Here is a 20,506-nt window from a genome sequence, read left to right on the forward strand (position 1 = left end):
TCTAACATAGTGTCTGGAATCCTAGCTCAAAGAACACTTGCAACTTTTCTTTCTTTCTTTCTTTCTTTCTTTCTTTCTTTCTTTCTTTCTTTCTTTCTTTTTCTTTTTTTCTTTCTTTCTTTCTTTCTTTCTTTTTTTTTTAAGATTTTATTTATTTATTTGACAGAGAGAGAGAAAGAGAGCACACAAGTAGGGACAGCAGCAGAGGGAGAGAGAGAAGCAGGCTCTCCCCTGAGCAGGGAGCCCGATGTGGCGGTCGATCCCAGGACCCTGGGATCATGACCTGAGACGAAGGCAGACACTTAACCATCTGAGCCACCAGGCGCCCCTGATTCACAACTTTACAAGGGGTTAATTGAAGGAGCCCTACTCTCTGCTGCACAAGTGTTCATTCAAGTGCACGGTGGGCCACCTGCAGTAGGACCCCCTGTGGCTTTCGTTAAAATGAAGATTTCTTGGCCTTGCCCCAGACCTCCACGGGAGCTCTGGCAAAGGAGGTCCAGGAATCCGAAATTTTAACAACTCTTCGTGTAGATTCCTACGTAGGATAAATTTTGAACTACTGCCTGGTCCTTATAAAAAAGATAGTTGAGCCCTTGCAAAGACTTGTGTCTCGTTAGACGTTTTGAGTTCACACTTTAAATCCCTGCAGGCCAGAACTGAGAACATATTGTGAGCTTAATAATGAGAATTGTAAAAAAGCTCGCTGTTTTTGCCTGAATGCTCAATGTGGAATGCCTCCAGCAAACTGCCATATTTGAGCCTTATCAGGGGTTTCATGAAACTCTGTCATTTTTAGATTGATTTTCATTTTGCTGAACCTTCTGGGTAAACTTGATTTTTAGCCTTAGATTAGAGCTTATAAATACTAACAAATGGACCTAGAATTTTCTTAGGCTGTTTCTCTATGAGCCAAAAGTGTGAAGCTGTATGTTTAAGAGATGAGAAAGGAAATCTGGCATAGCTTTCTAAAGCTATTTTGCTTTCTTACATATGAACAAGCAAATATCCTCTATTAACAAACTATTAGTATAATAAAATAAATTTCCTTGGCTTCCAAAACAGAAGATGATGCTTTGAGATGACTGAAGCTTGAGATAACAGCTAACAGTTTTTTTTCTGTCTGGCTTTCTCTCCCTCTCCTCCGTTTCTTTATTGTTTTATACTTGATCATTTGTATAGGTTAGAGTGTATATTAAACTCTATTCACTGTACAATCTTTTGCCATGGCATTCGCTTGCACTGTAGTCAGGGTAGGAACGTCATTTTGTCTTCTGCGTTTTTCAGCATTATGCTTGTCGCTGAAACTGCGATGCTGATTGACTTTATAGTAAAGCATTATAAAACCATGCTATACTTCATATAACCATTTCTTTCCTGCTTGCCACTTGTATGTGAGTTTTTACAGTTTTATACTATAAAATAATGAAATATGACACTGCTCTAAACATCTTTATACATAGTACTTCATTTCCTTTGGTTCTGTTTTCTTAGGAAATGTTCCCAAATATAAGATTACTGGGCTAACATATAAGAGATTTTAAAAAAAATTGTAACTTATTGCCAGATTGTTTCTCAGAAAACTTAAACTGATATTCTATGCCATGCCAAGAATAATACTTCCTCTTCATCACAGCAATATAAAATTTAAGCACTTTAATTATTTTTTTTTTTGCCATTTTGATAGATGGGACTTACCCTATTATTTAAATCTTTTCATCATCTTTTCTACAGTTAAAATAGGATACTTATAAAATTGGGACATGAATTTAGGGCAGAGTCAGAGTGACAGCTTTCTTACAAATGGCTCCCTGGCTCAGCAGTGGTATTTATCAGTTTCTTTGGCCCGTTTTGCAAGACCCATCCTGACCTAACAAAAATTCCAGTTACTCTGAGGCTGTTGCTTTGTAGAGAAGTTCCGCTGCCGGGCAGAAGAGGGCACTCTTTGTTTGTACCAAGGAGGGACAAACCTGTGTGACCCATTTAGGGAGAGTGATCGCTGCCAGAGACAGCCCTTCACATTGAGGTTCGAGGACCATGGTGGTGGCGACCGCAGCTCACTCCATGCCTGATGCAGTCTGTTAAGTATTCGATTTGCTATTACTCACTGAGTTCTACAGAGTTCCAGCTGTCAAGATGGAGACCGCTGGAGTCATTTACCTCGCCGCCACCAAGGCCTTGTCACCCCAGCAGGTGTCTGTCTCACAATGGTGTGCTGGTTTGTTCTGTGCAGTCATCAGAATGTCTGGTGGTACTAAACAGAAGAAAGTCTTGAAAGAATTCTGTGGGCCAGAACTTGACTGGGCCGATAGATTATTCTGTTTGTATAGTTGTATTTCCTTCGCTCCAATTAGAGCATTATAAACTCTTTTTTAAATGAGATTCTTGGGACTGGCATGGAGACTTTGTAAACTGTGATGGCCCTTTGCTGTGTTTTATCAGCTGTGAGCAGAGGGTTGGGATAAAGGAAGGGGCCAAGAATCTTCTTGACCCTATAGGAGGGGTGGGGCGGGGAAAGTTCCACCCAGTTGGGTGGGCCGTGGAAAGCGTCTTTGTAACTGAAGAGCCTCACATCTGTTCTTGTCCCCCCAACGTCCACTCTAGATTCTAAAGTACACATTAGATGATGTTACTCCCCTGCTGAAAGCTTTCCAATGGACCCCCCTCCAATGCAGTTGGAATAAAATCCAAAGTCCCTACTTTCCCTCATTAGGCCCCTTTTAAAATTTTATTTATTTATTTGACAGTGTGAGCACAAACAGGGGAAGCAGGAGGCAGAAGGAGAAGCAGACTCCCCACTGAACAGGGAGCCTGATGTGGGGCTCAATCCCAGGACCCTGAGATCATGACCTGAGCTGAAGGCAGATGCTTAATGACTGAGCCAACAGGTACCCCTTATTAGGCCCTTCTATACTCTGACTTCTGCCCCCATGACCTTATCTCCTACTCACCCTCGTGGTCCACTCTATTCCACCCACACTGGCCTCATTCTGCCACTAAACACATCAAGCATCTACTTGAGACCCTGGAGGGCTCTGAACTGTGTTCTCGGACTTATATGGCCTGATAAGGTTAAGAGAGGCTGCACTGAGTGTGACTGGGGCCAGGAATTTGAAAGAACAATAAAAGGCCCAAGTGCTTATGTGGTAGAGCTTGGATGGCCTGCTTCCGGGGATGTACCGATGTTTTCCTGGACCAGATGTGGGCCAGAGGGGAGAGACGTCATCTTGAGACTCACACAGGAGCAAAGACTCCTCAGACAAAAGAGGCTGGTGTGGACTGCAGGATGCAAAATAGCCGGGGAAGGAGTTCAAAACCAGGAAAATTTCAGGGCAGAGCTATCCCAACATGGAAATCTCTGAGACTACAAAAGAGCCTCATTTAGAAGAGAGACAGCTCAACGTCTGCTGACCCAGTAGGAACTTTACCGTCTGCCAGGCCCTCGAAGTCCAAAGAAACCTCCCAGTCAAATCAGAACCATTCTAGCTCCTCATCTCCCCCCACCTCTTCTGTCTCCCACCCCTGCCTCTGTGCAAGCAGAACAAAGTGTGAGAGCAGGTGGGCAGAGCAAGTTAGAGCAGGGACGGGACCCACCACTCCTCATCCCCCAGCCCCGTGAGCTGAGGGAGGGGAAGGATTAAATGCTAAGATAAAAAGAGATGTTGAGATGCTTGGTATCTGTAAAAGATTGGATCTTCAAATTACTGAACTGAGACTGTTTTACACAAAAGTGAGCAAAAAGGCTCTTTCATCTCAGAGCTTCCAGGAAGGCAAGGATTCCCCCAAACCTTGATTCAGTCACAGAGTGCCCCCACTGCATAGTGGATAGGGCTGGGTTCTCAATCTTGACTTTACATTAGCGTCACCAGGGAACTTTCAAAAATCCCAAGGCCCATGGCATGTCTTGGATCTTTGAGGGTAGGGCCCAAGCATCAGAATCTTTAAAGCTTCCCATGTGATTTCAATGTGCAACCAAACAGAGAGAAAATAAAGTTGCATTTTGATCATTATCAAGAGACTGTTCCCTATACTGGCAATACTTTTGTTTTGTTTATGTGTTAATTTCAGGGTCTTTATAATCCTTGAACTTCTTCAAGAGCTGATGTATAAACTACAGATTTAAAAGTAAATTTTAAACTTTACCTAACTCTACAAAAGAGACTTTAAAATAAATATATAGGGGCAAGGGTTTATTATACACAAGAATCTAAACTGTGTCCTACATTGAGTTGTGAGACGGCTGTCTACAACCCAAACTATTAAAGTTGAAAAATGCATGAGGACTTTATAAATATTACCGGTACAATGTGATGCATTCTTGATTAACATTTTTGATGGGACATATACTCTAATTTACCAATATATATCCAGCTTGATTAAGATTTGAATATCACAGGGCTTAAGGAACATTGCAGAAAGTTTTGGTTGGGTTTGATCGTCTTGCTTCAATACCAAGACGATGAACCTTGAAGAAAATTGTAGCTTGGCAGAAAAGGCAAAATCCTCACTTGTGATTTTTTGTGTGATTTTTTTTTTTCATACAAATCTTCTTCCTTGTGGTGTTTATTGAGTCCCAAAAGCCAAGTGTTTGGACGGCCTGCCTCAGAGTCACTTTGGGAGTCTGTTAAAAGTATTGATTTCCTGGCCTAACCCAGACCTCCAGAACAACCTTTCTGTGGGTGAAGTGTGGGCAGCAATCTTTTAACAACGGCTCCCGGGTGGTTCTGATGCCCAGCCAAGTTTGGGCAGCATTGGCAAATGCCATCTGATAATGAGACCTTAGACTAAGTATAAAACCCACAGTGGGGAGAGATAAGTTCTCAATTAGGAAGCAAACTACTAGCTGTTAAAAAGAAGTGTGAGCGATTGTGTGCTGTGTTTTTGCAGAGCTGGCCACCTGCGGTGCCATCTGAAAGATTCCTTAGCAAATAGTTTAAGTCATTTTAGGGCCTTTGGGAGAGTGTCCTGTATTTTCAGTGGGTTGGAGTCGGAGTCATATGGAAAATGTCCACAAAGTTTTCTTCATTGGGTTGCTTGTTAAAACAACTATTTAGGGAAAGAGGAAAGAGGAAGCAGCCTGCTCTCTTATGTGGGTTCAGTCATCTTAAAGGACATGAAATTGCTCATGTCTTCCATGAATTTTTCACCATCATTCAACCCCATGTGGCACAGGGAAGGAGGAATAGGCTGAGAGGCCGGGCAGTTATGAAATGAAATCCTGGTGCAGCTATGTGAATTTAGCCAAGTTCCATAACCTCTCTGAGCATCAGTGAATTCATCAGTCAAGTTAGGGTTAACTCCTCGTTGGTTTTGTGAGTGAACCCATTTAAGTGTGCATTCACCCAGTACTGAATACTTTCTATAAATGTTTGTCCCTTGCTCCTGGGGTACAGCAGGTGCTCACTGAATAATAGCCAGAGAGGTCCAGCCAGTACATTGCACAGGCTAAAATGTTTCTGGAAATGTTCTGACTTAGAGAGAAATGGGATTCCCGAAAGTCATTTCAAGGAGTATTTTATGTGGTTGGAAGAAATTCTTTCGTGAGGGGTCTGGAATGGCAGGGGAATGGAGGAGGGGTGCCGATGGGTAAGACTCTGCATCCTTCTGTGCCCGAGACAGTCCCAGTGGCTACCTGTTGTAATAGCGCCCCCTTTTATTCTCAGAGGTGGCCCAGGCTAGAAGCCAAATCATATGATCATCCTATTCAAATATCATGTTCAATGGCCACTGAAACATTCTTGGGGCAGAGGGTTTCCTGCAGAGCTTTGGTGGTCCTGGTTGGAATGTGCAAGCCCAGGGCTGGAAGGGTGCTGCTTGGATCCTCAGGAGAGGCTGGGCATTGCCTCTGGCATGTTTCTCCATGTAGAACTCGGTCCTTTTTCTAAAACACGTTAAACAAAAATAGTAGTCTTTGAAGAAGCGCTGACAGAACCACGGCTCAGGCTGGTCCAGCTGGAACTACATATACCTATCACCTCCATGATAAGGTGGGAGAATCATTTATCAGGAAGAGAAATGGACTAAGAACCAGGAAGTCCAGGCTTTAGTCTTCATAACTATTTAAGCTGTATCAGATTCATGTTTCTCAGTACTTCTAGCTGTTGTCATTGTACATGTCTCTCATAGGCTCTTGCTACCTTCTGATTAACCATATGCTGGACATGAGATCACATGATTTGGTAAGTAAGTTTTTTTAAAAAAGTCCTGAGTGATGATCCAAGGGTCTCTCCTGTGAGTTGTAGTGAGTGCATTTTGAGCCATCTTTTAGCAGCTCGGAGATTGCTCTACTCCTTCCTTCAAGAATTTCCCCAATACTGGAGGCTGCTAGGTAAGTGTGGCCTTGGCTGTATTGGTAAGGCGTGGCTGCAGTTTAAAGCTGCTCTACATTCTGGCAGAGAGCCAGGAATAGAGACGTGTGGCCTCTCCTCTTTTCTATCCGTGCTCACTCCTTTGATAATCTCTTCTGGTCTCATGGATTCCATGTCCTCTCCATTTGGATGACTCCCAAATTTGCATCCTCCGTGTGGACTCTAGATCTGTATACACCAGATACATATTGGACTTTTCCTTTTTGGTGTCTAACGGGCATTTCAAAATATGTCCAAAATTAAACTCTTAGACTTCTCTAAATCTGTTTTTCCTGGAGTCTTCTCCAGCTCACTAGCTGGGAATTCCATTTTTCCAGTTGCACAGGCAAAAAGTCTTAGAGTCATCATTGCTGCCTTTCACTCATACTACATTCATTATGTCAGAAGACCTATCCGTTTTACCTTCAAAATATGTCCACAATTCAACCACTTTGTGTTGTCTCCACTGCTGCCGCTTTGGTCTAAGCCAGCCTCATGTCCTGTCTAGATTATTTCAGTAGTCTCCCAATTGAGACTGGCTCCCATCCCCACCTTTTTTTCATTCTTGGTCCTATTATAGTCAGTTGCAGCCAGAGCGATCGTGTTAAATATAACTCAGATCATGTTACTTTTCCTCTTTCTTTTATTCTTTCTTTCTTTCCTTCTTTCTTTTTTTCTCTTTCTTTCTTCCTCTTTCTTTCTTTTTGTCTGTCAAACTCCTCCAATGATTTCACAGTTCACTCAGAGTAAAAGCCAGAGCCCTTCCCATGACCTAAGAGATGCTATTCAATGCATTCTCCAACCCCCTCCACTATCCCACCTCTGTAAGATCATCGAGCAAGAGACAATTCTCTTGTTCTGCTCTGGCTGCATCGGCCTCCTTGCTGTTCATAGAACACAAACATGTACACCCACTCCCTGCCTCCTGCCAGGCAGGCTTCCACCCTGGTCATTGCCCTTGACCTCTCCTCTGTCTGGAATGTCTTTCTCAGAGATATCCATTTGGCTCGTTCCCCTCAGTTCCTTTATGCCCTTACTCAACTGGTTCCTTCCCACTAAGGCCCTGGCCTCACCTCCCCCTGTAGTCCCTTCCTTCTCTCCTCTTTCCCTTCCTGGCTTTATTGTGCCTCTCAGCACTGATCACCATTTGACGTACTTAGTGTTTTACTTATTTTATCTTTTCTTTTTTAATTGCCTGTGTTCCTCAACTTGAATGTAAACTCTGAGCAAGTGGGTTTTTTTTTACTGCTTCTCAATCTTTTCCGATAACTGTGAACAGTTATCTAATCTAGAAGAATATCTAACCCAGTCCTTCCTCCAATGTATTTGCTGAAGAAATGAACCAAGGAATAAATGAAATAATGAGCCCTGTTGATGTCAACTGAGACTGACTGAGCAAGGCCTCAACAAATTTTACCACCATTTTTTTTTTCTACTTAGAGTTATGTTAAAATAAAGGATCTGCAAACATTCTCCTTCTGACTAGCCCAACCTTTCTTTTTGGGTGGGTTCAAAGCTCTTTCTAGTATCATTAATCTATGTGTTATGTTTTGGTATGAGAAGTGTCAGGGAGCCAATAGAAAGGAACACTTTTCTTTCTTTTTTTTCTTGGTAGAAACTTCGATCTGGTTCTCTAAGTAAGCAGGGACTGTGAGCCCTCTGGAAGCATTTTGGTGTTCCACTTGCTGTCTTTGTCATGAAAACATGAGGTGGGTTGGTTCTGTTGCCTTGGGCAAAAAGTGCACGACTCCCCTTGTGGCGTTTCTGCGGCAGCAAAAATCTCTTGTCTTCCCTTGGTTTGGGAACTCTGGAGAGAATGATGGATTAATTTGGATAAGGGGCGCAGGGGCTGTTTGAAAAGGAAGGAACTGAGTCTCTAACTTAGAGGTCAGCAAACATTTTTCTGAAAAAGCCAGATAGTAAATATTTTAGACTTGAGGGGCCGTGTGATTTCTATTACAATAGCTCAAGAAGCAACGTGGCTATTGTAATGCCAAGGCAGCCATAAACAATACTTAAGTGAATAAGCACGGCTGTATTCCAATAAGACTCTGTTTATAGACAATGAAATTTGAAATTCACATAATTTTCCCACGTCACTAAATAGTGTTCTTCTTTTGATATACATTATTTAACCATTAAAAAATGTGAACACCAGGTGCCTGGGTGGCCCAGTCGGTTGATCATCAGGTCATGGCCTCAGGGTCCTGGGATCGAGCCCTGAGTCAGGCTCCCTGCTCAGTGCGGAGTCTGCTTCTTCCTCTGCCTGCTGCTCCCTGCTCGTGATCGCTCGCTCTCTCTCTCTCTCCTCTCTCTCTCGCATGCTCTCTCTCTCTCTCAAATAAATAAAATCTTTAAATAAATAAATAATGTGAAAGCCTTTTTTAGCTCGTGAGTCATACTGAAGTAGATAATGGGCCAGAATTGACTGACCCACAGGACTGTAGTTTGTTGACATTTGCTCCTGAATTCTTGATTGCCAAGATAGAGGACAGCCCAAGGGTTCCCTTGGCTGAGGGAGGACTTGTTCCAGCACACACGAAACAGTGTTGTGCTTTGAAAAACATTGGCCAATGTTCGTGCACTAGAGAGAGAACTGTAACCTTGGGGTCTACGTGTGGGGTAACCTTATTGGTCGTGCGGGGGTTTGGCGGCCTTGGTGGGAAGGCTGCCATAGATTACATTCCGGGTAATGGATCAATGATCAGTAAGCACTGGTGTTCTGATCATGCATCCCAGTGTCTCATACTCATTTGGCAGATGGACTAACCCCTTTTGAAATCAGTGAGCCTCCAGGATCTTTATATGATTTGTGTTGGGGCTGGTGAGAGTTCTCCAGAGGGACTTACTGGGCTTCCTGCCAATGTGATTATATAGCATCAAGCCAACTCTGGGTAACTCAAGCTGGTGAAAAGGATCATACTCGTTATACTTATTTCTCTTTAGTCCCCAGGGTCCCACAGCATGGCATCTCCTGAAAGCTTCATAAATAATAAATTGAAGTTTACGATTTCTGAGATTAAAATTTCTGAGATTAAAAAAAAAAGGGACAAGTGTGTATTGATCTACCATGTTCCAGCATGGTGCTATGGGCCATCACCTTTGTTACCTGCTTTCATCTTCCCCAGAAGGTAGATATCTTTATTTACAGGAGATGAGTAACCTGTCCAATGTCTTACGGCTAAAGGGTGGTGGCGCCTATTTCTGAACCCAGACCTCTCCGCCTCCTTACACCTCCGTTGCATTTTGGGAGATGAGCATCACCCATTCTTTGCGTAACACAAGATGAAGAAAAGTGTATTGGCGTAGATCTTTTTCAAGCCCCCTCACTGTCATTAAAACTCTAATCAAAATCCATCTCCCTGATACCTGGCTCTTTTTCTACTCATACTCTTTAGTTCATAGGCTTTGATACGATACTTTAAAATATAACGTATATTCTTTTATGAGGATGAGTTCTATCTTTCTAGCCAGTCTGAAATTTCTCCCAAAGCATCACAGATCTTAGGTTTGGGACACACTGGAGGACCCTCCACCCCCAGCATCCTTTAAACACGTTTCCTTTTCATTCAGACACTTGAAAGCATATAATGCCTCTCATCTCCCTTTTCATAAATGAATCACTCTCACTGTCTTCAACTGTTGCTCAAAGACCAGACTGCTCACCTGTGGGCCTCTTCAAGTTTCCTGTTCCTTTCCCCCCTTTCTTCCTTGTCCCATTTTACTACAGTGTCTTGGCCAGCTGGGGGGGGGGGAAGCACATAATCTGGTGAAGTGGTCTTGCAGTTAACAGATGTGCTGCTTGTTTCCTCCTTTAGGAACTGCAGAGAAGCCTGGTCTACCCTTTCTTCTGGAGGACGGTGGCATAACATGTCGCATAGCCAGACAGTTTGCAGGCTGCTGACCTGAGTCGGTCCATGCTGGATACCGGAATCCTGTCTTCTACTCGGATAAAATATTCAGAGAAGATCCACCGACACCAAGTATCTGTATATAGCAATACTAGAGGGATCTTTCATAATGGAATTTACAAGGACCACTACTAAAGGTTTTATTGAGAACGTTAGAAATGCACTCTTTCAAGAGAACTATGAATATTTATGTGCAGTGATATATGACAAACCGCCAAGGAAACACAGGGGGTTGAGCGATCCGTTTCTCCTTCTTTGTCACTAAGAAACTGGCGATCACACGTCCTTCAACAGTATGGCTAAGGGCCTACTTTCTAGCTGGTGTGAATCTCTGCAATGTTTCACACTCTTCTTGCGGCGCATGATATGGTTGTACTTTAGGGACTTTTAACGGAACATGGGAGTTGTAAGTAAGTTACTGATTGTGCCCTTCATCCTTTCTCTTGCATCTGTTTTCACTTTCCAGGGATCTTTTGAACTCGAGTATCTTGATCTTTTGTGTCTGAGAATGGGAGAGGTTTGAAAGTGCTTTCGGTAAGCCAGGAGTAGAAATGGGAAACAGCTTATGTGATGCTTCATCAGAACTGCCCCTAAGCCTCCCCCGGCCCCAGTGGCTGAGGGCTCTGCTGCTCCAGTTCCCTTCCATTTAGGGGTGAAGGTAGGGTGGTGGGTGGGGGTGATGGTAGAGCACAGAAATCACCAAGTACAGAGCTCGAGTCTCGGCTGGAGCTCAGCAAGTGCTGGTTACATTTCCTCCCCACCGGGTGTTTCACGGAACTCTGGGGGAGCAAAAGTGAACCTCTGCCTGTGCACACGGAAGGGGCGTTGACTCTGAGCCTCGCGGGGGCCTTGCCACAAGTGCTACCTACAGTTTGCAGGCTGCTGACCTGAATCGTTCCATGTTGGACACTTGAACAATCAGAAACTGAAACCTGTCCGAGTTCGGTTATAGGACCCCTAAAGGGGAGTGCCCCACATATATTCAGGTGGCCAGTCCTCCCCACCACCCAGAGGTCAGTTTAAGGAAACAGAGGGACAAAACTGAAATATATCTCAAGAAATCATGGGGTTCTAATGAAAAACCAATTAGAGCAGACAGATGGCCGACACACACTTCCAACTTTGTTTAGGATATTTAGAGCAGTTATTTTTATATCTTGTGAAGGCAGTGCCTGACAGCAGGTGTTAGTCACCATCATTTAGAGTGTGTCTAATAGAGCCTTAGGTACGGGAAGCAGGATTACTGACATTTTATTTTGTCATTTTCCTATTAAGATGTCAAACATACTTTTTTAACAGCATTTTTAATGATTTCAGGGGACAATTTATCAGCTCTCATCTCTGAGCTCCTGACACACTCAGAATAGAACATTCTTTCCATGTCTTTATAAACCAAGTGTTTCAAGGAAAGAATATCAGGTATGTAATTCTTTTCAAATTATAATATTTAAGTGGAATATGGGTCTTGTTTGCTGTTTGTTACAAAGAATAGAATTGAGGTTAAATCATCTAATTGCAAAGCAGGGCTCCAGGGATCTAGCCCCAGCTGTGCAGCCGAAATAGCAGTGAAAGCCAGATAAAGTCATTTTAGGTTTCTTGGAACATCTTTTTCCCATTGGAAAAGAGAGTCCTTGGAAAAGAAGTTGAAATAGTGAGGGGGAGGAGAGCACTCAGTGGAAGAACACATTAGAAGAACTTTGCTAAATTCTGACAGTCTTACCAGTTAATTCTATGACCCTTTATTCTATTGAGTATCTCATTGAAGACCTGCCAAAAAAAAAGTTTATGTAATAATGAAGAAAGAAATTGGAGCACCTGGTGGCTTAGCTGGTTAAGCGTCTGACTCTTGATTTCTGCTCAGGTCATAATCTCAGGGTTCTGGGATCGAACCCTGCATTGGGCTCTGTGTTCAGCAGGGAGTCTGCTTCTCCTTCTCCCTTCCCCCGCTTGCGAGCTCTCCCTCTCAAATAAATAAATGAATAAATAAAATCTTTAAAAAAAAGAATAAAAAACAAATTGAATGAAGAGTAGGGAAGGGGAAGAAGAAAGCTGAAAAGCAATTAGAGGAGTATTAAGGGAAGCTCCCCCCACCCCCACCCCAATACAAACACTCAACAAGTATAAAACAATCCAAGCGGGGCGGCTGGGTGGCTCAGTCGTTAAGCGTCTGCCTTCGGCTCAAGGCGTGATCCAAGAGTCCTGGGATCGAGCTCTGCATTGAGCCCTGCATCGGGTTCCCTGCTCTGCTGGGTGCCTGCTTCTCCCACTCCCCCTGCTTGTGTTCCCTCTCTTGCTGGCTGTATCTCTCTCTGTCAAATAAATGAATAAAAAATCTTAAAAAAAAATAAAGTAAAAAAAAAACAAAACAATTCAAGGGAGCAGATGGATTGGACTCACTAAGGAAAAGAGGACAAAATCAAATAGGGTAAATTCAGAATCAAAAGCCCTAAGGATAAGTCCTTGGGGAAAAATTAATAAGTACCCACTTAAGATTTATGGGGTTGGCAAGCTGATTGCAAAATGAGTTGGGATGAATCAAAAAGTATACTTGTGTGCTTTATTTACCAGTGAAGGAGCTTTAGGAATAGAAGTAGAAAGTGGTTTTGAAATAAATATCTGGAAAAAAATACAGGGCCCTTCTTGGCTTAGTTTTTGCTAACAACTCTAAGCAATTCAATTGGTACCTATGTGTGTAACAATTACTGAGAAATTAAATTGTTGCCAGAAATATATAATCCTAAATTAAGGAGTTATTGCAAATTTCTAAGTGAAACATTGGTGGAAAATAAAATAAGTAGCAACCTTTTTTCTAATTGTATACCTAAATGCAAAACCACGTATTTCTGATAAATAATTGGTGGTGTTTTTTTAATCTAATAAACACTTTTGAGCCTCTACTAGGAGTACTAATTAAAGTACCAAGAGCAGTACTCAAAAATATTTACTGAAATAAAGCACTAAAAATTGCAAGAATATTTCCAGAAATATTCCCAATCTCCCATTGTTATGGCATATTACAGGTTATTCCTTTATAAGCCTAAAATAACCTCAGTGTATCTAATTTTACAATCAAAGTGATTTTTTTTCTCCTTTACTATCACACAATCATGTCTTCAACTAAATATCTTGGTCTCTCTTTTCTTTTGACATCTCTTTGAATAACACTCGAACAATTTATTTTTGAATTTTTATATGGAAGAGATAACAGAATACAGCATTAAAGACTGGGATGTGAAATTCATCTTTAGCAATTGTGACTTCTTCCTTATGGTCGGGCAATAACTATTGAATAATATTTGAGGACATTGAACGAATTAATAATCAGAGAATGTTAAAGTTGGAAGGAGCTATGGAACTTACTTATCTTAAATACCTAATTTTACAGACTCAATTTCACTCAACTTTTGACTCTGAGTTAGCACTAGGTTGGCTGCTGGGATCCAAAATGGGAAAATGCAGCCTTGAAGAGGTCCTGTGATGTATCCAAGGTCATAGGTTATGCTAGGTATCTCTTCTTTGACCCACTGCCCACATTCTCTGCTCTGTACTCCTGGATGCTGACCTGAGGGACATTTTATCTGTAAGATTTCTAGTCTTCTGGCTTCTAAAAGTTGATACTAGAACAACTATGGAGAACACTGCCCAAAGATCAGAGAATGAGGAGGAAAGTGAGATAGGGTGTTTAGCCTCCTGTTCCTTCCCTGTGGTTGCTTGGAGCTGGCTGCATGCTTGGAATGTCAGGGAGCCTCTCCATAGGATTTGCCTGCTCCAGATTCTGATTGCTGCTCCCTCTGCGTGTTTCCTAGACTACAGGTGGCAGAGGCAATTTATAGTTCTTAACCCCACGTTCTACACTTTCCCTTGGGGTTTCCCTGTATGCTGCCCGTATCTTTGTAAATAATTATTTAATTCAATTTTCCTTAAATTACCCTATTTGAACATGCCATCTGTTTTCTGTTGGGAGGGCGAGGGTTATACAGCTTATAGAATGATTTTCAGTTGACTTGATTTGGTATGTCCTCTGGGAGGTTTGTACACCAATTTTGACTTAAGGTTAACAAAATTCTGATTGTCCATAGAGCTTATTTTTTAAGCCATTGATGCAGGAGTCAAAGTAGGGACCACACGGCACTGGAATTTTACGTTCAATTACCTCAAGCTGATACTTAAATAGCTGGCGGCTTGATCACATGCTTTGATTCTGACTTCTATCAAGTAGATTTCCATTTGATGAGAGATACCTGTTGTGTCCCTCTTCTCTAAACTCATGGTAATAGGCTAAGTCACTGTGTTTTGACTGAATTATTACCAAGTTTGATTGTCAAAGCAACAAAATTGAGACTGTGTTAGCCTAGACCTATGAAAGAGGGGGCGCCTTCAGAAGTCTCAGTAAAGCCTTGAATTTCATCTTTCCTGCCCTCAGCTCTCTAAGATTCTATTCAAATGCTGGCTTAAGGTTAAAATCCTCCAATAGCAGAGCCCATTCTTGAGCTTAAGACTTTGATTCTTAACTCAAATTGTACTCTCCTTGAGAGTAATAACACGTTAACCTCTTGGTGATTAAAAAGGATCTCAAGTAAAAGTGTTAGATCTTTCTGAGAAATTTAGGAACAGAGACCTGAGAAGGTTGGATACTATAATTAGTGCGAAAAAAAGGGAGACACTTAAGTGTGGGGAAAATATATATCATAAATTTGCCAGACTTAGAAATAAGGTGTGATTTAAGAGAAAGTTGAGAAAACTCTTTCTCAATCATAGAACTAGGAATGATGAATGCCAATTTGGAAAACGATGAAAAGCAATTTGAGTAAACTGCCTTGTTTTATTGGTCACGCCTTTGGTGTTATACTTGAATATATGTTACGGTTGTGTTGAATGGGATGCAGTAAATAATTAATAACAGTATTTATTGACTTATCATATGCTAGACAGTGTTCTAAGTATATTATATTTATTAACTCATTGGATTCGCCTCACAATTTCATGAGGAAGATGTATTATTGGTCTCTGGCTGTTTGTTTCCTAGGGCTGTCATAACAAAGGACCGCCAACCGGGTGGCTTACACAACGGGAATGTACAGTCTTAGTCTAATGGCTAGAAGTCCAAAATCCAGGTGTTAGCAGGTTTGGTTCCTTCTGAGGACTCTGCAGTAGAATCTGTTCTAAGCCTTTCTCTCCATTCTGATAACCTTAGACGTTCCTTGACTTTTTTCTACGGACATCATTCATACTGGATGGATTAGAGCCTACTTCATCTGACCTCGATCATCTGCACAGATCCTACTTACAAATACAAATGTGTGTTGGTAAACGTATATACCTGTATCTTAACTATGGGATTGAAGGTGTTTCACGTTATTTTGCATCCTAATCACTTTTTATTGGGCTTTGTCCCTAATTGGAGGTGGTTTCTTTGGCACCCACCTTGGTGCATTCATTCCACAGCCTGATAAGGGTGTTCGAGGGATTATCATGGCTGATATTTTTTTCACCATTGACATAAAAGCAGGAGGAGTTTGAAAGCTAGAGAAGCACGTAAAGCAAGATGGAATCTGATAGCAGTCGCCTGTGTGTAGAGCAGTATGACAGCCCATCCTCTGCTTGGCACCTTTCTCCTCTCTCATGTCACGACCTGGTGCAGAGAGAGAGACAATGCCTCTGACCTTATCATGCCTCTCCTGCCCTCTGAGGATGGCTTAATGCAGTCCTTACTGGATATGATGTCAGCACTAGTGGTTGAGGTGGGGAGTGATTTAGTGACTTCAACTCTCTCTGTCCTTCTGTCTACATTCTTACAAGAACCATGGAATTCCTGAAAGCCTTAGTATAGAGAAACATTTGAGATCATGTAGAAATCCTCGGGAGAGACGATCGAACTAATTGTCCCTTAAGGTTGCTTCCAATTCTGTGATTCTAGAATTTATTTTTCAAATAAAGAAGTTGAGGCCCTGAGAAGCAAGTGATTTGAAAAATAATATATCAACAGTTAGTGCCAAGGCAGGATTGCATGACTGGTGAAGAAGCCTTTGGCATGCCCATGATCAAATCCATGAGCGTCCATGTCAGTCCGCAGTCAGAATTTGTATTCCTTCTGCCTCACTTTTAGACTTTCATTTCCTAGTCAGACTCTGTGACCTTTCAAGCTTTCAAGCTCTTGTTCTAAAAGGGCTCACTCACCTACTAGGGTGACATATGCCCCTGAAGAGGGTGGAGGTAAATATGCCAACACACAGCATGCTGCTCCCCCTTCATTGGCATGACTTCTGGGATCCTGGTGAAGTAATGGCTCACAAGACCCCCGTCCCACAGAAACCACCAGACACCCCTCAAAATACTAACATGGGAAACAATTTTCCAGCTGATAACTTTGCTGTAACCATAAATTTGGGAACAAGAAGAGAAACAATATGTATGTATGTATGTATTAATTTTTTTTGAGAAACAGTATTTAATTAAAACTGATTTGTTTTGGATACCAAGCCAAGAACTGAGGTGTCCCAGATTTTATATGTGCTCTGTCAGCCAGAGAGAGACCTGGGGAATTTGCAGTACTCTCTACTGCGGGGTAGATTGTAATTGGACAGGTGAATTCCTCCACCCTTCTCTGTTCCCTCCTTCAGAACTCAGCGGCTGCAGGAGACTCTGGAATGATGCATGTCTATTCACAGTGGGTAGACAGTTCCCATGTCTGTCTTAGTTCCTCTCATCAGAATTTATTTTTACCAAAAAAAGAGAGGCAGTGTGATTGCCAGCAGGCATTCCCTGAGATTAAGGACCCCGTGATGGCCCAGTTCTTTTTTCCCTTCCCACAGCACCTAGAATAAAGTCCTGTACCTCTTAGTCCCTCTGTGAGCACTGCTGCTAACTGACTTACCTTTCTGGCCAGCCCCCACTGCAGCACAAGCTTGTATCAGCAAGAGAAGGAGCAATTCTCCTCTCAGCTGCCCTGCCAAGCACTCAGGAGAATTTTGTCCTGGGGCTGCGACAGAGAGATCAAAGAAGAGACAGTACATTATACAATTTCTGAGCTCTATCGTCTAAGTATGTGTGAGTATATAGTAACTAGTAATGATTTATCCTAACACATCTTCATCTGAATTCTAGAACATCTTCTAAGCAATACTCCATCAATCCTCCAAGCAGTTTTTAACACAGATAGGAAAATGAACATGTTTTCTATGACTCATAAACAGTATGGATGCTCTTAATAAACCCAATTTTATAGAGATTGTGATGATGATTTCTCAGCCCTCGCTAAGTCAGAGAAATGAGTTCACTTTGGGGCAATCACTCGCTGAATGGGAAGTTGTGTGCAAATGCAAGAATGACAGTGGATCTGTCTGATACCCGGGGCCTCATAAACATTAATTATATGTTGAGTAATGTTTGACTCCATAGAAAATTTCTTCCTTATAGTTAAAAAAGTCTTTCTTATTTTTTAAAGAACAAGAACACTACATATAACTGTAAAAATAAAATATACACAAGTATATACAGGAAAAAGTGAAAGTCATTCTCATTATGATGTTCTTTCAGACTCCCTGGTAGTAATAACCGTTAACAACTTGGTATCCTTGCCAACGCTTTTTCCTACACATGTACATGTGTGTATTTATGAAATATAAAATATAAAAGTCTATATATTATTTATGAAATATAAAGGTCTGTATATCATTCTGTAACTCATTTTCATCCCTGAGTAATGCATGTTGTGGTATTATAAAATCTATAAATCTATAAAATCTATAAATCTAAGTTATGCTTTTTAATCCCCACATACCTTCTTTTTGGATGAAAAGATTTTTAACACATCTCCTACTGATGATCATTTATGTTGTTTCCAAATATTTTCATATTGCGAACAATGCTACAATGAATATTCTTATGAGCAGAAATGCTACAATAAACATTCCTGTGGCATTCTTCGCAATAAGAAAAGAATTGTTACAATTCTTTTTGGAGAAGGGAAGTGTGTTTTTAATGTAGGTTCAGGAAGAATTGCTTTCAAAGGGTAATGCCATGTATGTTAGGGTAAGTCCTAAATGCTTAAGTCCCTCATTTATTATTATTCACCAGATGACATACTGGCTTAATGGTTCTTCTTGGCTAAGATCCAGTCAAAGGCCAGCAGTCAGCTGTGGTTTGGCTAGGCAGTCCTGCTGATCTTGGTGGGACTCTCTCACATGTCTGGGGTTAGCTAGCTATCGTCTGGTCTGATAGCCTCAGTGTCTTTCTTTGAAGCTTATTCTGGACATGTTCTCTTGCGGCAAGACAGGTCAATGAGAGGGAGAAGCATTCCTTCAAGTCTCTTGTGTCGAGCTTGCTATTATCCCACTGGCCAAAGCAAGCTACATGGCTGAGAGTATGGGGTATGAGTGGGAGAGCGTTGGCAAAGGTATGAAAAATTAAGATCATTTTTGCAATCAATTTCTATACATATTTTAAAAGGTTACAGATACTGCCAAATTGCCCTCCCACACAATTTAATTTGTTTTTACCACAACAAATTGTATATAAGAGGGTTTGGCAACAAAATCCAGTCTCCCAGTGTGAAATATTAGGTACATAGCACAGGTTTACTTTAATGACCTTTGTCCCTTCCTTTTGATTTCTGCTATTATGTTCTAGGATAACTAAGTTTATTATAGTTATTGTTTTTTCTGTTGTATAGTTTTTGTAAAGACTGATGATGTTTACATTTTTTGTAACTAATTTTTAACTTTAATTAGAGCAACTTTAATAGTTTTTTTTTTGCCTTAGCCATAATTAAAAGGGAATTAATATGTACTGTTAATCTTTTCATAAAGTAGCTTCTATATTCCAAAGCATGTGTATTTTACACTACCTCTTAGTTTAATGAAATTTTGTTAATAACAAAAGTTTGCAAAACATGGGCACAGGTACTATATTTTCTGAGATCATTTACATCTAGCAATCTCTTTCTGTTGCTTTCATACATGAATAAGGTGAAGATAAACTATTGGGTCACATATTTCTCTTTCTTTATCTACTATCTTCTGGAATTGAATATTCCTATGGAGAGCTTTGAGATAGATGACTTCTTCCCCTCTCATTCATTTGACACATAATTATTGAGCTTCTACCATTGGACAGACACTATTCTAGGTACTGATTGTATAGAAATAAACAGCATACAAGCAAATATCTCTGCTCTCCTGGAGCTTAAATTCTAGTGGGAGGACATATGCAATAAGCAAAATGAATAAATAACTAATGATCTATATTGTATAGATAAATAAATATAATTTAACAAGAAAAGGAGGGATATGGAGTGCCAGAGTGAGGGTTACCTTTAAATGGGGCAGTCAGGAAAAGAATCCATGAGACGTTAACATTTGAAAGATATGAGTGAACAAGATTTACAAATGTTTGCATCAAGAACATTCCAGGCAGGGCAAACAGCAAGTGCAAAGGCCCTGAGGTGAACATATCTGGCATATATGAGGAACAATATGGAGGCCTGTTTAACCGGAACAAATGAAGTGAGGTGAAGAATAGAAGAGATGAGGTCAGAATGCTAATTGAGGTTAAGAGCAGATTGAGCCTTATCGATTATTTTAATAATTTGGCTTATATCACAATGAGAGGTGAAACACTGGATTGGTTTGAAGAGAGAAGTGACAAGGTCTGACTTTATGATTTAACCAAAATATTCTGGCTGCTTATAAGTGACTTTAAATTTGTTTTTGTTTGTCTTCTCATGGATACTCAGAGAAAACTTAAAATTTTTTTATCCTTGAAGTATAAAAACTTTTTCAGCATATGCATATTAGTTGTGGTGGTTTTATATTACTATTTTCTGTAACATACTACGTCCTTTGACTCACAAATTTGGTTCTTTCTTCATTTGGGGAAAGTTTTTTTCATAATACCTTTTAATGTTTTTTCAATTCCATTTACTATTTCATATTTCAGGGGCGCCCTTGACCTGTTTGTTGAAATGCTGGTGTCTGTCCTCCTGCTATCATTTTTGTTTAAATACTTCCTTATCTTTGCTTCCTGTTTGGTATACAATTTTCTCAAAACTATCCCCCACATATCAGAGTTATTTTTCTCTCATTTTCGTTCTTTCCTGCTTCATATTTATTTATCGTTTCTTAGCTGTCTGTGGTCTTCAATTTTTTTCATTACCTCTCCCTTTAAAATTTTTTATTGTATCATTTATTTTTCCTCTGACATCTTATTTCATCTTATTTCTTTATTTTCTGTCACAATGCAAAGTCTAAA

The 20,506-nt window shown here is 40.9% G+C and overlaps 1 long non-coding RNA gene across 3 annotated transcripts in view; it reads left to right on the forward strand.

Moving 5' to 3' along the window:
• The window catches only part of LOC148109072 (uncharacterized), a 45,037-nt gene extending 26,170 nt beyond the window's left edge, over positions 1–18,867 (forward strand). For all 3 annotated transcript variants that reach the window (XR_015726496.1, XR_015726497.1, XR_015726498.1), the window contains one exon: positions 10,166–18,867. This is a non-coding gene — a long non-coding RNA (uncharacterized LOC148109072). The remainder of the gene's footprint in view (positions 1–10,165) is intronic.
• The last annotated feature ends 1,639 nt before the right edge of the window (positions 18,868–20,506 follow it).

The sequence above is a fragment of the Ursus americanus genome, chromosome 13 (assembly GCF_024610735.1).
Source record: "Ursus americanus isolate L20-20 chromosome 13, mUrsAme1.1.p, whole genome shotgun sequence".
Taxonomy (NCBI): Eukaryota; Metazoa; Chordata; class Mammalia; order Carnivora; family Ursidae; genus Ursus; species Ursus americanus.